Below are 13,970 nucleotides of genomic sequence, written 5' to 3'. Positions count from 1 at the left end.
GTGGCACCCTGATACGTATGGGGCAATACGTAATTTGTTTGTATTGGTGTGTAAAGATGTATCTCAGAGGGAGCGTCTTTCGCCTCCTGAGGGGGCAGTGGGAAGTCCCGCCACTGACTGAGCTGTGTCCATTGTCACGGGCATACATGGGCTAGTGTAACAGTAGACATTGATCCGGGGAGCTAGGAACATGCTTTGTTGGCAAAAAACCTGGTTGGATGCCTTCGTACCTTAATGGATCTTGTGGTCATTAGGCAGTTCGCTGCGCAGAGCTGCGACAGCACACAGAGAACAGACACACATGCAGCCAAACATCTAACCACATCCCCTTCTGCAGGTTTACGCGTTGTACACTGAAGGGGATTTAGTGCAGGATAATGCTTTGGTAACTGAGGAGCAAAGAGGCCCAGGAAAAGGTTCTGATTGCATCTCACAGCAGCTTAAGTCCTTACATTTACAAGGGTCTCCGCAGCTTACAGACTCCCACTTTTATTAAAAACCTTTTACAGCAGCTAATTATTTTCAGAGAAGATGCTGATCAGTCTGTTAATGGCTCTGAACTTCTGCCAGGGAGAACGGTCCTCAACTCACACATAAAGACCCAACCCTGCCCCACCTTTCCATGGCTCAGTATCATTCAACACAACCCAAACCCGGCTTCAGATACAGACAAGGAATGTGGCACCGTGATGTAGCAGAGGCCTGTAACAGAGCTGGCTGACATAAGCCGCATTCACCGTGCTCATTTCTCAGACTCAGATTTCGAATACATTAGCGACAACGTCTCGCGAAGTTCTTCTCTTTTTCCATGCCCACTCTGCCCCTGCAAAGACTCACCCAGGAGGGGGGTGCCGCAGTTGTAATTTCAACAGCATACACTGGCACCTTCATCTTTATTGAGAACGGGAGCCTTTCACACTGCGCCTCCAGGAGCAGCATCAGTGAACGAATGGACACACACAGGCCAACATCTCTTTCAGTGCCCTTCCTCCCTTGAGTACACGCGCTCTGCACACTCAGCCCCCTGGGGGGACATGAGAAAAGTGCACTGAATATCTTACGCAACTGGGGTGGGGGGAAGGGGGAGAGAAGAGAAAACAAAAGCAGACTTTGCACGTTTAATATTAGGCTCCAGCACCAGATTTAAAAAAAAAAAAAAAAAACCAGCATCTAATGCCAAGCAGCTACTTTGTTCCCAGCTTTCAGCTCTGTTTGTTCCTGCGGATCATAGATACTGTTGCCAAGATCAACCCACAGGTCTGGCTAACACCCGGTCTGGTGCTGCACTTACTGTATATGTCTCATTCCGTTTTTCCCAGTGGCCAAGGTGCAACACGCAACTGACAGTAGCATAGGTGGGTGACCCAACTCCACTGGGCAAAAGGGGCAACTTTGTTATTAGCCTCCATAGTATGTACTATCCTATACCAGAATTGCCCTGCTGGATCAGATTGATGGCCCATCCTGTCCAGTATCCTGTCTCCCATACTGGACAGCATAGGTCCTGACTTTTTCTTTTCCCAGGGATGCTTCACCCCAAGGCCCCAGCCCCACGGCCCTGCCCTTTCCGACCCCTACTCACCCACTATTTTTCCCCCCCATGGGTGCTCCAGTCCCAGAGCACCCCCGGCGTTGGAGCCTATGCTGGACAGGACCAGCTGCATCCAAGGAAGATGCAAGAATGGAATAACCTTAGCTCATGTGGATAGTGGCTGGCGTGTGCCCTGAAGCAGAAGATGAAAGCTACATTTTATTATATGCCTCCGAGACCCAAAAGCACTTTCAGTCACCCACAAGGATTATTTTACCAATTGCTGAAATGTAACCATTGCTAGAGTAGAACCAAGCAGCAACATCCCACAACAGTTTACAGCAGAAAGTGAAGAATCCCTCACCTAAACCTGCAAGGGGAATTTAGGGTGGAAATGAGGATGGCGCAATGTGGCTGTGACACCAAAGTGAAGGCCATGACTCTTGCATAAAGTGCCACAGGGTCTTTAATAATCATAGTCCTGCTGCCTTTCCTTTGCTGTGCAGTAGTTTATTACACAGTAGCCAAGGCACGGGGTTAATGTGACTGACTGAAGTAGCTTCCTCTGCATGTCAAGCTGCTGAGATCATGAACAGAACAATCCAACATGCTGGTACGAGCAGGTTACTGGTAAAGACTTAGGCACCGGGATGGAGCAGGAAACGAGAACATACTGTCACTTACGCTCTTAACAGAGCTCTGACACTTCTAAACAGGGGCTGGGTGCGAACTCCCTTCGCGTCACAGGGAATGAAGACCTAAGACTCTACCTGCTCTTCTGCCAAGGAACCTCATTCTCAGTCTGCAGTTCCCCATCCCCTCCAGGCCTCGTCCCACCCTCCATGTGAGTGAACCCCAACTCAGGGCACCATGATGGTGGGGGGGCATTTCCCCAGATAGAGAAGTTTGCAAACTCCCATCCAGGATGGCTATGCACACACAGTCACCAGGCTCCCAGAAGGGACATACGTGGGAGGAAGGGAAAGCATGGCCATGTTGCAAAGTAGGATTTGCTTCATTTATTAGACTTGGTTGCAGTCAGAAGGTGCAGCAGGGAAAGGAACACATGGGGTATAAGAGATTAAGAGGTGTACGGTGGGTCCCAACAGCTGAGAGGACACGGAGGAGGGGGGGGGGGTCGGGGAATGCAAGAGATGGAGGGAGATCAACCCTCAGGTTCCTGAAGTTTTGAAACTGTCAAGACTAACTTATTTTCCTGGTCTTGGTGGGAGCCCATTGGGACTGTTATGATAGGGAGGGGCCTGACTTATTGGTGGAGCACCCTGATTCATTCTGGCTGACACCAGTCCTCTAATCTAACTTGTCTGGGACACATGGCCCAGCTGCAGCAGCAGCCCCCTCCCCCGGAGGTAACTGGGCATGGAGACTAGAAGTAGGTAGATAGTAGAAGGCTCTTGACTCCCATAAGTAATTGGGCGGGTAGGAGATGGGGGAGCAAAAGCAAAGAGAGAATAGCAGAAATGCCGACAGAGGTTTGCAGGGCATGGAGCAAGAAAGGGGAGACGTGTAAGTGCAGCTCTTTTCCTTTCTGATCCCACTCTTTCTTCAGCTTGTGTGTGTTACCTATGGGAAGTGCTGCACTATACTGCATGCACTGGACTCTACCTGCTAGAAACTAACATGCAATAGGGGTGAGGGCAGTGGGGACAGCACCACAGCTGGAAGCCAGGTGAGGAAGCTACAATGAGATGCATGGAGAGATCTGACAGGACAGTTTGCTTTCTGCTAATATTGCTAAAAGACGCACGGAGGGTAGAGATATCCAGCTGTTTTCCTTCCCCAAAAACTCTCACTGAGGGGAGTTTTAAAGTAACACTCACATTTACTATAACACATGCATATTTAGCCAGAGGCAGAAGGAAGTAGCTCCCTGCAGCAAGCAAGGGCCAACATTTTCGGAACTAAGTAGAGATTTTTAGGTACCTTGATTTTTGGCCACCTAGCTTGGGACATCATAAAGGGGATGACTTTTCTGAGGGTAAGCAAATGCATAGTTGCAGACTCTGTAACATTCTCACAGAGTGAGCAGCTACAGCAGTCGAGCTACAATTATTATTAGCTTCGTATAATCCAATCTGCCTCTTGAGAGCCATATTAGCCCTGCATCAGCCACCCAAGTCAGAAACATTGTTCTGCTCTCCAAAGAAAGGTGGCAGCTTCTCTCCATCCCTTCCCAAAGAATCTCTCATTTAAGCCTAGGAAGGCCACACTGGAAATGTCCCTTGTGGAGCCAGGATTTAGACAGGAAGCACCTTATTATACTTCAGGAGAGGCAATGTTAAGTTAACCCGGCTGCTACTCTGAAACCTGTCAATGTTCGACGTGTCAGCATAGCACCAGGCTGAGTGGGAGCGTGCCTTCACTAAGGCAAGCTCTGTAATCATTTCCAGCCTGGGGAGATGGGGGCGGGGGAAGAGAAATAACACCCAGAGAAACAGCCCAGGCTGCATCTAGGCAAGGGAGAGAGAGAGAGAGAGAGTCTGTGCTAGCAAAGGTCATCACCACAGTTACTGTATTTGATCAGCAAGAGCAGACAGTGCTGTGCAGGGAGATCTGGGCCTGCCAGAGAGCCTGACGGAGGTGAGACACCCACAGTCCAAAAAACCACTGGTTTCATGAGAGTAATACAATATCATCCTCCCCCAGCCACTGCACTGCAAGGATGCTGGTGACCATGAGCGCTGTTGCCACACATTTTACACGATAATGTCGTCTCAGAGATGTGCTCTGAGCACAGCTCTAGAAGCCAGGAACTCTGTTGTTCTCATCTTAGTTCTAACACTGACTTTGCAGCCGCTTTAGGCAAGTTACTTAATTTGTCTGCCTCATTTTCCTTATCCACAAAATTGCAACAACACTTCCTTATCTTGCAGGCACCTCAGCAGGCTTAAGTGTTTGCAAAGTGTTTTGAAGATGGCAAGTGCCATACAAATGCTCAGTACGGGATGCCCATAAGGTGCTTCCTTTAACCCCCACAACCCCCAGAGCAGGGTGCAATCAGGCCAATCTTGCTATTAGGGAGTTCATCCTAAAGAGTGCTCTGCTCCCTCTATACTGGCTGCACAGAGATGAAACCATTAGAACAAGCATTTCTGAAACACACCTGGCCTCCGCAGAAACTCAACACCCAGGGGAAGGGAGACTTGGATGCCCACCCACTCTGGCAAAGAGGGCATGGGGTAGGAATTGAGAGCATGAGGGGTGCAGCTGAACTGAGCAGAGCAGGAATGAGTGAATGCAGAACCGGCTTGAGAACCCTAAGAAGAGCTCAGAGGAAGAGCCTAGAGAAGAGGAGAATGAGGTGGGGAGGGCTGTTACATGGGGTAACCTATCTCAAAACTACAGCAGGGCTGCAAGGCCTTTGTACCAGTGGGAATGGAAAGTCTCATGGTGATTCTGGGAGACTGAACTAATAGGCTCTTTTGGACTTCTCTCTTGCCTTTCAAGACACCAAACACAGGGAGACATGGACTAATTGATCTGGCACTGTAAAGTGGCCAGCTAGAGAACGCTCAGAAGCTGTTTCAGAAGCTTATACAAATAATACACAACAATTTCAGGTGAGGCAGTGAAGAATATCGAAACTATGGAGGGAAAAGGAAGTGGTATGAGAGGGGTCAGAAGCTGCAGATCTCAAAAAACAGCTTAGCTCTCCTGGTCACAGTGTGGTAGTCTGTTACCACAGGGATCTGCTGAGCTCAGTAGCGTTCACTTCCGTAACAGAAAAGTACAATTCCCTTTCAAGCTGGAGGCACTGGGTTTGTTAATCATGTTGATTTACAGTAGTGCATAAAAGTGCCACCCGAGAACACAGCCCCATTGGGCTAGCAACGTATAAACACAGTAGTAGAAGATGTGACATTTGATAGCCTACGTTATACAAACAGGTCAGCACAGATTAAAGTCAAAAAGGCACCACTGTGATCAAAGTGTATGAAACCTTATTACGTTTGTTAGATCAAGTAGAGCAGCAGATCAGTCACAGCACACAAAAGCTGCGCCCATTTTGCCCTGAACTCCACTTTCCCTAGCCTATGGCAAGAGGCAGGTTAACAGCAGCCAGGGTGGATAAAAATTAATTATTTTTAAAAAAATAAATTTAAAAAAATCTGATTTTTTTTATTTAAATTGGATTTTTTGGATAAAAAGGTTTTTTCCTCAAAAAGCAATCTAAAGACAGTTTTAATTAAGATACATTATAGCTCAAAGATATCATGGAATAGGGATTATAAATTCTAATTCTATAGTATGAGACAATATATTCACATAATGTTTAAGAAAAGTTTTGTAAATGAGTTCCAATAGTTCATGGATTACGGACCCAATCTTATGGGGTTCCAGGGGCTTCCGTATAGATTATTTAGGTTAATCTTTCTATCTACCCCATGGGACTCAGTGCTCAGTCTAGAAGATACCATCAGAGATGCTTAGTTTGCAGTTCTCAAACTGTGGATTTGTCTCTCCAGAGATAACATACTTGTTAGGAGCAAAAATGTTTTTAAATAAATAATATATAGAGGTGAGAAATAACAGACCTTAACCTTATTGTCCCTGTGCAAATTTGTGTACACAGAGTCAATCCCTTACCTCTCTCTAAAAGTGCAAAGTTTCAAAAAGTTCAATGAACAGAAGATTGTTGGGGGCAGAATAGATCTGGACAAGGAGAAAAAGTCTGGAGATAAATGTGAGAAGGGAGGGACAGGCAGTACAAACAAAAGTGAAACTGTTTGAGCAGCATATTCCAGAATGCACTTTTATGTAGAAATCCATCATTAAATCGAGTCTCCCTGACTAAATCAAATCCACCCTGACAGCAGGGCTATGGTAACCCACAGAGCCTAAAGGCAAACTATGTGCTAGGTGCTATAGGGGGTTGTCTTCCTAACTTCACTGCAAACTAATACCCAGGGGCTGAGGTTTTAACTCAGAAAGGGCTTTTCTGAGTCTCCTCCATCTGCAGCAACCAGTTTTAGTGATGCCAAAGTCCAGGGACAGGGCAGACCTTTCAGCTCCGTCTTCATGTTGATTTAAACAATTGAGAGAACTTTTGGTCTGCATGTTAACTAGATGATATTCGTCACGCTAGAAGCCTCCCTCAGAACCTAGGCCACTGTTAAAACATCATGGACTGTAGAAGTCAGTTTTCTGAACTGGGGTCCCAAATAGAAAAGGAGTACTAGTGGCACCTTAGAGACTAACCAATTTATTTGAGCATAAGCTTTTGTGAGCTACAGCTCACTTTTGCATCCAATGAAGTGAGCTGTAGCTCACGAAAGCTTATGCTCAAATAAACTGGTTAGTCTCTAAGGTGCCACTAGCACTCCTTTTCTTTTTGCGAATACGGACTAACACGGCTGCTACTCTGAAATGGGGTCCCAAATGGTTGTCTTGTATGGCATAACTTTATCAAAACTTCTTCCACCATGCATCACCTCTGTAACCTTTAATTAAACCCTTGATCCGTGGGAAGGGCTGATCTTTAGCACCTTGTGAAACCCAAGAGCAAGAAGAGGGGTGGGGGGGAAGCAGAATAAGTTACAGGGTTTTTAATAGGGCATTCAGAGGTTTCTCCGTTAAATATACTCCTCCTCAATACCAACAAGTTGCTGCAATGGGATGGATTCATGATCAAGGGCTTCTATGATCCAGACATCCTGAAGGCTGTCTATCCTTTACACTGGATGCCATGAAGCAAAGCCTGCTGGGGAAGGCTCTGCATGTCAAGGAACAGGGTGGTGCAGTTACAGTAACACCCAGCCAGCACAGCGCCTGCCAGTTTCAAAATGGGAGACAGGGAGAACAGAGAAGCAGAACAAGCAGCAGGTGGAGCAGAACAGTTGACTGGATTTCCTGGTAAATATGTTCCCTCTTCCCCACCCAACCCCACGGATTTCACCAGTATTTCAACCTAAAGCCCAAATCTTATTTATGCAGAAAGGGAGCCTCAGACAAGCCAGAAGTGAAGAGAGAGAAGCTCTATGCAACTAAGTCAAGAGACGACACAGAAGCCCTGTGGCAAGGCGATCCCTAGGGATCTGCTGGCGATAGAGGAAGTCGTGTTTTTTAAAAAGGCAACCACAACTCAGAAAACTCGCCTCTCAGTAGGGAGGAAAAGGGTTTGGCGATTAAAGCCCTAGAGCTGGCCACAGGAGATCACCGACAACGTGTGCGCCCTGGGGGCAAGTCCCTAAACTGCTTTATGCCTCCGATGGCTCTAGAGAAATGAAAAGGGAGAAGTCTGGATTTCGCACGAGGCACCGCCTAGGCTGCATGGAAAGTCGTGGCCTTCCAGGGAACAGCGGGGCATTGCCCCAGGGGGTTGGGATTTAGACCGCTCTTGGCGGGGGACGCTCTGAAGTCACGCAGTGGTGAAAAGAAAAGAAAAAAAAAACAACCCAACCCACGTCCTTTTTGCACCTCGCCGAGTTTGGGATTGTTGCAGTTTAAAGCGCCAGTGAAAGCTGCCTTGCAGCAGGGAGAGCTCGGCTCTTCCCAACCAGCCCTTTCAAAACCTGGAAGCTGGAGACCCTTTGCAAGGCGAGGAGCTGGGGGGTGGAAGAAGAGTTTAGCCACCCCCGTGTAAACAAACCACGTCTTGTTGCAAGGGGACACCCACGGGAACGTGCTGTGCCGCGGCCCCCCTCTCTAACAATACCCAGCTCGGGGGAAATCCCCGGGAAGCGTTTCACGTGCCCATCGCTGACTCAGCCCAGCAAACCCAGGCTCCGCTCCTCCTCTGCTAGCCCTGGGAAGGGAAGGGGTGGGGCGAGGGGGGCAGAGGGCTTCCTTTGTTGCTGCCGTTTCAGGTGCGCGTCCCCCTGCCAGTCCCCGCGCCAGCAGCTCCTTGCTTTGGCCATCGCGCGCTTCTCCCCTGCAGACAGACGAAGAGGCTGAGCAGAGCCCCGCGCGCCTCCCTTTACCTGGTCCCGGCGAGCCGAGTCCCGAACCCCTGGGGCAGGAGAGCGAGTCCCACCTTCCCTCCGGCAGAGCTGGCGCCGCAGTGAAACCCGGCAGCGCGAGCCCTGCTTTGCAGCCGCTGCTCCAGACCCCTCCCAGTCCCCGCAGTTCCAGCCAGCAGCTGAAAACTGTTTGAATAAACTCTGATCCTTCTCTCCCATAACCCAGAGACCCCTAGTGGGCAGAGGGACTATAACTGCCTAGTTTCAGAGCAGCAGCCGTGTTAGCCTGTAGCCGCAAAAAGAACAGGAGTACTTGTGGCACCTTAGAGACAAACCAATTTAGTTGAGCATAAGCTTTCGTGAGCTACAGCTCACTTCATGGGATGCAGCCTACTGTGATCGGGAGGCAGAGCAGCTCGGTGTAAGCTTGAGAACTTGTCTCTCTCACCAACAGAAGTTGGGCCAATAAAAGCTATAACCTCACCCACCTTGTCTCTCTAATAGCCTAGGACGCACATGGCTGCAACCACACTGCACTCAGCACAACAGAGACAGTGAATCCGGAGTCAGAGAATAAGAACACAAGAAAGGTCCTACTGGCTCAGACCAAAGGTCCATCTAGCCCAGCATCCTGTCTTCCCATAGTGGCCAAAGCCAGGTGCCCCAGAGGGAGTGAACCTAACAGGTAATGATCAAATAAGACACACCCCCTCTTTCTGTTTTAATTTTAACTTATTTTTTTATTCAAAAGACCAAGGCAAACTGGTCATTGAAAGTTACCAGCTACTTCAGCCTCAAGAAAAGTCAGCTGTACAACAAAACATTTGTTCTGAGTTGTGTGTGTGTCCACATGTGTACCTGTACACACTTTTCTGCCACATTCCTCAGTGGCCAGTACACTTTGAGGATCAGACTTAACCCTCCAAACAGCTGGAGAAGGGAGGGGGCAGGAGAAGATAAAGAAGAGATGGGAGGAAAATGCTTAGCCTGTGATTTTGGACACACATTGATGGCAGTTGTGGGTGCCCAATTGGAGCCACCAGCATTCAGCACTTCAGAAAAGTTTCTGAACCCTGTAAGAACCTGATAACCTATATACTCCCGTGTGCAATATTGCCAGCTGCAGGAGCTCAAATGTCATGAGTCAGGCCCCCAAAATTGAGGGGTGTTTTTTGTTGTTTTTAAAGAAAGAGATTGTTTTGGGTCTGCCCAGTGACCTTCCCCATAGGCCTGGCAAGAACAGTATTGCCAACTCTCCCAAAGTTTATAGAGTAACAATTTTTACACATATGCACACCCACTCACCCCACAGGAGCTCTCCCTGTGTGCCTGTAGGGCTCCTTACTTCTCCCCAAGTCCCAAGATTCCAGTTAATTCTGCACCCCAACTCTCTGTCCCCCTCACCCCAAGACTTATTCACCCCATGTGACGCTCTGTACCTCAGGGGGACACCCTACACCCCCATGTTCATCTTTATAAAATGATTATGTGGTATCCAATGCAAAGTTTGTCATGTTGGGTTTCTTCAGAAGGCTCATAATGCACTGAGCATGGTTGTTATAGTAACTGTTACAGTAAGGTTATAATTTCATGTATATAGTTATGAGGCTGAAAATGTATCCTCCTGGCTTAAAGTAAGCCCATACAAAAACTCTCCAAGAACAGGGAGGCAGTTCACACCTCGTCAGGGTATGGATGGGACAAACCTAGCTCAGCCTCACAGGAATGATGGACACTGGCTTAGGCAGCAACAAAAGAATCGGTTAGACCCTCGAGGGAGTCACCCCCTTCCTTTGGTCAGTTTGGGACTGCAATCAGGTAATGCTCACCTGCCTCTGGGGGGGCGGCACGGCACGCGCGCAAAGCCAGGAGGAAAGAAAGGACACGATAAAAGGGAGAGATTTTGCCATGCTCTCTCTCTCTCTCCCACCTACATCTACAGACACCACCACCAAGGGACTGAAACGCTGATCAAAGGGGAGAGCCTGACTGAAAAGTAACCAGCCAGCCTGTGGTTAGAAGCATCTAAGTTTTTAAGGACATTGAAAGTGTTAAGAGCAACTTAGAATGCTTTTTGCTTTTATTTCATTTGACCAAATCTGACTTGTTGCGCTTTGACTTATAATCACTTAAAATCTATCTTTATAGTTAATAAATCTGTTTGTTTATTTATTCTACCTGAAGCAGTGCCTTTGGTTTGAAGTGTGTCAGAGGCTCCCTTTAGTATAACAAGCCTGGTACATATCAGTTTCTTTGTTAAACTGACAAACTTATATAAGCTTGCAGCATCCATACCTAGACACTGCAAGACGGAGGTTCCTAGGGTTGTTTCTAGGACCGGAGATATTGGCTAGTGTCATTCACTTGCAAGTAGCTGGGAGCAGCTTACATGCCAGAGACTGTGCGTGAACAGCCTAGGAGTGGGGGTTCTCACAGCAGAGCAAGGCTGGCTCCCAGAGTCAAGGATTGGAGTGACCTAGCAGATCATCAGTCCAGACAAAACAAGAGGGGAACCTCACACCCCAGCAACCCCCACACCAATGCTGGCTATCCCCATCCTTCAGTGTAGCTCTGCTTCTCCAAGGGATCTTCACCAACTCCCAGCTCTTGGGGGTAGGGGGTCCTGCTGTAATTGCCACCCTTCTCTCCCTTCCTAGGCTTGTGGCTGCCAACTTCCTGTATTTTATTGGGAGTCTTATGCTATTTGGTGCTTTTTTTAAAACCCCAGCTCCTAAAGTCATGGGATTCCATGAGAATCTCATCTTTCATTTAAAAAAAAAAAAAAAAAAAAGGCGCAAAACCAATGAGGAGTCCTTGTGGCACCTTAGAGGCTAAGAAATTTATTTAGGCATAAGCTTTTGTGGGTTATCACCCACTTCATGAGATGCATGGAGTGGAAAATACAGTAGGCAGGTATACATACACAGCACATGAAAAGATGGGAGTTCCCTTACCAAGTGGTTTCTAGCCCTCTCAGTTAGATAGGAAAGATTGAAGAGGTTACTCAAGTGCCCCCTAAAGGCTAGAAACCAGAAGAACAAAGCAAGCAAAACAGTTTCATGAGTTATTTTATTTTTTAAAAAGGCATGCATGATTTTGGAGGGAGAAGGGGGGGCTAAAGCATGATTTTTGAATGCTTGGGGTTGCCAATACTGTAAAGGCATTGTTGTCATACATACAAGTTACAGCACCATCCCCCTTTGCATCACATCAGCAAAATTAATAGTGCCTAGCCAAAGGTTGTGCCCTTCTCGAGACTCCAGTCGCAGGTATACTTTTTAAGAGACACTCACGAAGGAGGTTTCTACAGTGCAGCCTAGAAATTTTGTCAGACTAGTAGATTGCCTCATCCCTCCATTATTTCCCATAAGCTTTAACCTAAATGCCTCAGCATTAGGACATGCCTCCATACAAGGAACTGGAACAAAGACCCTTGTCCAATCCTCTTTCCTTCCTTAGGATACACTGGTAAGCGAGGGACCTAGATACACCATGCTGTCAAGTCTGATATTCTTTTATTTGCAGATTGGGGGGGGGGGGGAGGGGGAGAAAGAAATTCATTTGCAGTTATATCTATTGGGTGGACACCTCCTATCTGGATCTCCACCTCTGAGTCAGAATAGAGGTATCCCTCCTCCCAGCAAGGAGTGGAATAAATTCATACTACACTTGACCTAAGGCAATGGCCCAAGTCAGCTTATCAAGACCTACCTAGATTTGTAAAAGAATAAATCCAGTTGGTTTGCTTCATCGCTATTCATTCTTCAACATATAGTATCTCCATGGGATGGTATTTATTTGGAAGACTGGCTGCCAGCCAGACACTAGACCAACCCTTGGTGACTGAGGGTGGCAGCCTTGCACATTAGGGTCTTAGTGGTCTACAGGAGAGAAAAGAGGGAGCCTTCTCCATGCACAGATCAAAGGGGTAGTAAAATGTAAGGAAGAAGTGATGACTGGGAAGGAAGAGGCAGATTTTAAGTGTACATGCACTTGTCAAAGTAAGGGGGGAGAACTGCTCTTAGATGCGGGGAGGGAACTGAGGAAGAGTTCCTTGTCCTCTCCCTGGCTTGGGGGAGCCAGGTTCACCTCCTTTCCTGATTCAGGTAGAGTCCCCTTCCTGTCCAACCTATTGGAATTACTGTGTATGTGACAGGAAGAAAAGAACCGTCCTCGACTTCTTTCAGATCAGCGCTAGGTGGAAGGGGGGAGAGAAGGAGGAGGAGCAGGAGGGCGGGGAAAGAGTGTTGAGATAAAGCAGAGAGCACTGTGGGAGGTGGTCAGAGTCTGGGGCCAGAGCAGAAGTGAGCATGAAACGAAGAAATTGAAGGAGAAGGGAAGAGTGGGGGAATAAATAAATGGCTACATTAGGTCCAACTGGAAAGAGGAGCACACAGATATTTCAGTACTTGGGTAAGGTCAGATCCAGTCCTGTTTGCTGTATTCAAGTATCACAGCTACCTCCAGACTGAACAGGTAGTGATAATACACCCTCTGTACATGCTTAGGACAAGGCCATGAGGAGACAACCTAGTCTCACACCAGACTCCCCTGAGGCAGTAACCACATGGTTCAGTCTCAACACTGGTGACATAGGAGTTGTGCCTAGTTCTGGGCCAGTTGAACATTCTCCCCTAGGTTTGGGGTAGCACATTGATGTCATTAGTTGCGGGGGTAAGACCACCACAACGCCTCTCACATAAGGCATTTCTGTTCTCTGCCTGCCTTGCATCAGGACTGCCCTTCTCACTGCTCCCCTGCTGTAGGATTGTGGAAATACCAGTTTTCTGCAAGGGCCTCCCTTCCTCCAAATCCTATTAGTGGTTGTATTATGGGAGCAATTGAGATTAGGGCCCCATTGTACAAGGCACTTATCTAAGTAGACAAAAAAAAGAGGAAGAATTATCCCTACTTTATGGGGGAGGAACTAAGGCCCAGATCCTCAAGGGAGGGAGGTGCCTAAATGCCTTTGAGGATCTGGGCCTAAATGACTCGTTCAAGATAACACAATGAAGCCGGTATCCAGGCCATACCTAGGGAGGTGCGGGACCCAGGGCAGAAATGATAATTTGTCACTTCCAGGACCAAGCACGCCCAGTGCTGGGCAATCACACTGGTGGCCCATGGGGCCCCCCCAAAGCAGGGGGCCCAGAGCAGTCACCCCAATTTGCCATACCCAAGGGACTGCTCTGCCTGTATCAGAATCAGGACTAAAACCGCGTCTCCTGTGGCTAAGACACTAGACCAGTGCAGAAGACCATTTTTCTCTAAATCATACAAACCAGAGCTGGATGCCTTATTACAATCTACTGCATAAATAGGAATCACAAGAGCCAGATAGTCTAATAAACCTGTATTTCATACACCAAAAAGCGTATACAAATCACCAGTCTGAATAAATATTCTTTAGCAGCAATACACAAACCAAGTGCACCAAGTGAAGCCTGTAGCACAGAACCCAGTCTCGGTGAGCCAGACCTCACCCCTCATTGCAAGGCTCAGCTGCAGCTGGAGGGGAG

The 13,970-nt window shown here is 47.8% G+C and overlaps 1 protein-coding gene across 3 annotated transcripts in view; it reads right to left on the bottom strand.

Moving 5' to 3' along the window:
* The window catches only part of CD151 (CD151 molecule (Raph blood group)), a 61,984-nt gene extending 53,345 nt beyond the window's left edge, over positions 1-8,639 (bottom strand). The window contains exon 1 of one of the 3 annotated variants that reach the window (XM_074954787.1): positions 8,473-8,639. The gene's annotated coding sequence lies outside the window, so the exon portion shown is untranslated. Of the gene's footprint in view, positions 1-837; positions 983-8,472 lie in introns of those variants that run through there. The other 2 variants (XM_074954789.1, XM_074954788.1) reach the window with 2 other exon arrangements.
* Between the last annotated feature and the right edge of the window lie 5,331 nt (positions 8,640-13,970).

The sequence above is a fragment of the Natator depressus genome, chromosome 6 (assembly GCF_965152275.1).
Source record: "Natator depressus isolate rNatDep1 chromosome 6, rNatDep2.hap1, whole genome shotgun sequence".
Lineage (NCBI taxonomy): Eukaryota > Metazoa > Chordata > Testudines > Cheloniidae > Natator > Natator depressus.
This window is presented reverse-complemented; position numbering and strand designations above follow the sequence as displayed.